A 2,309-nucleotide genomic window follows, 5' to 3' on the forward strand; every position below is an offset into this window, starting at 1 on the left:
AGGGACTGGAGTCAACAATTATCCCACTGGAATTAACCATAGAGATTTTGGAGGATCCAGGATACTATGTGATAGAGAGGCAGAGAGGGAGTACGGAGGGGCTTTGAAAGATTTGTGGGCCTTGGAGAGAGGGGATCAGCTGGTCATTCCTCTGCTGATTTCTTCATCTATCAAGTTTTAATCCCAATATCATTCCTCCCACTCTTCAACTGGACTTTGGGAGCTCAGTCCAGTGCTCCAGTGTGGGTCTCTGCCTCTGTTTCCATCAGTTGCTGGGTGAAGGTTCTATGGGGTGACATTTAAGATAGTCATCAACCTGACATCAGGGCAAGACCAGAACAGGCACCCTCCCTCCTATTGCTTAGGGTCCTAGCTGGGGTCATCCTTGTGGATTCCCGGGATTCGGGTCTGGGCGGCCAGGAAACCAACGTTCAGTCTCTATGTACAAACCTCATTACACAACATAGAGGCCAAGCTGGCTGTCTGAGACCCCATCTGAATCCCATTCTCACGCCGGTGGGTGAGTTAATTACTAGAGTCACCCCAGCAAAAGAGGACAGCACAATAAAACAAAATGGACATATATATTAATATACACATATATGTGTATATACATAATACATGTTAAAGTTCAAACCATAAAAGCTTAGGTCCTACCTGTCTACTTCTATTTATATTTGTTTGAAGATATCCATAATGAGTAACAGAGATACTTCAGATCACAGGACATGAGCAGATACTTGCTGAATCAAAAAAGTAACTGAAATAATTCCCCTAGGCATTAATATTGTAGTATGCGTGTGTCCTCAACCACGTTTCCAAAATTCCTAAAAGTTTACATTTCCAAATTGACCGCTATTGCTTCTCAAGTCCCTTGGTTTCCTTTTGGACCCATTTTTTTTTCCCTCATCAAATTGTTTGTGTGGTTCAAACTCAGCAATGCAGTGTGTGTGTGTGTGTGTGTGTGTGTGTGTGTGTGTGTGTGTATGCGCGCACGCATGCGTGCGTGTCTGTGTGTGCTCAGGAAATAAGCCTTCTCAGTGTTAAGACCTTTGAGACCTTTGCATTACCTAGGAAGCCTGTGACGCCAGCAGCTCCGGATGGTGCTGAGGTACCTCCTGATTTTAACCAGTAACTCTTGTGTTGATGACTTTCCTGTAGGTTCCTTTTAATGGGTTAAGAGATTTTTTTTCTCTTCTTACTGAAGCCTGTATTTTTGGGTGGTTGGAGACTTAGTTATGGGTTGGTATTGATTATAACCCAGTGGTTTTACAACCTATTGCTACAAGCATACAAAGTTTGCCTATCTCTATTTTACAATAAACAAGAGTGCAGCGACAAGAACGCTATCTAGTTTTCGTCTTCTCTGGACTTATTTTGTTATTGTGTTTCTAGAGTCAGGCAATACTTCATCCTATAAAAAGTAGTAAATGTTCCACGGAGCATAAAAGAGTTTTAGAGAGAGAAGGGCTAAAGAGAGAGAAACAATACCAGGAATCACACTGTTCTCTTGCAAATTATGTTCTTGAGGTGAAGACAGAGCATGAAAGATTGCTGACGAGCCGGCATCAGGTTATTGAAGGTTCCCTTCCCCCTTCCCTTCCTTCTTAAAAATAGTTTTATTAGCTTTTTGAGAATTTCATACAAAATATTTTGACCGTTCACCCCTACTCTGATTCCTCCCACACCAAACTATGGTTAGCTACCAAACTTTATGACCTTCCCGGGTTTCTTTTCTTTTTCTTTCTGTTTTTTTTTTTTTTTTTCAGGGTTTCTCTGTGTAGCCTTGGCCCTTCTGGAACTAGTTCTGTAGACCAGGCTGGCCTCAAATCAAAGATGTACCTGCCTCTGCCTCCCAAGTGCTGGGAATAAAGGTTTGGGTCACCACCTCCTGGCCAGGATGATTTTCTATATGCATAAATTGTGAAACGGTTTTGTAGTCAAGTTCAGTTCATGTGTCCACCACTATCAGTAGATGAGTTGAATTTCATTTTTAACTTTTGTCTCATAAGCAACGAGAAATGTTATAGTCTAATAAATTCATTATAATTCTCCATCTGGTGGCTGGAGAGACAACTCAGCTCTTAAGAATGTGTGTGGCTCTTCCGGTCTGAGTTTGGTTCTTCCCATCCTCTGTAACTCCAGCTTCAGTGGATTTGATACTTTCTTCTTATCTCCATGGGAACTTACACTTACATGCACATGTACACACACACACACACATACACACACAATTAAAAATAAAACAAAAATTTAAAAATGATTAATCTGCACTGAATCAGGCACAGCATACTAGGGGACAGGTCAAG

Source organism: Alexandromys fortis, unplaced genomic scaffold (assembly GCF_014885135.2).
Source record: "Alexandromys fortis isolate MF-2015 unplaced genomic scaffold, M_Fortis_MF-2015_v1.1 scaffold_66, whole genome shotgun sequence".
Taxonomy (NCBI): domain Eukaryota; kingdom Metazoa; phylum Chordata; class Mammalia; order Rodentia; family Cricetidae; genus Alexandromys; species Alexandromys fortis.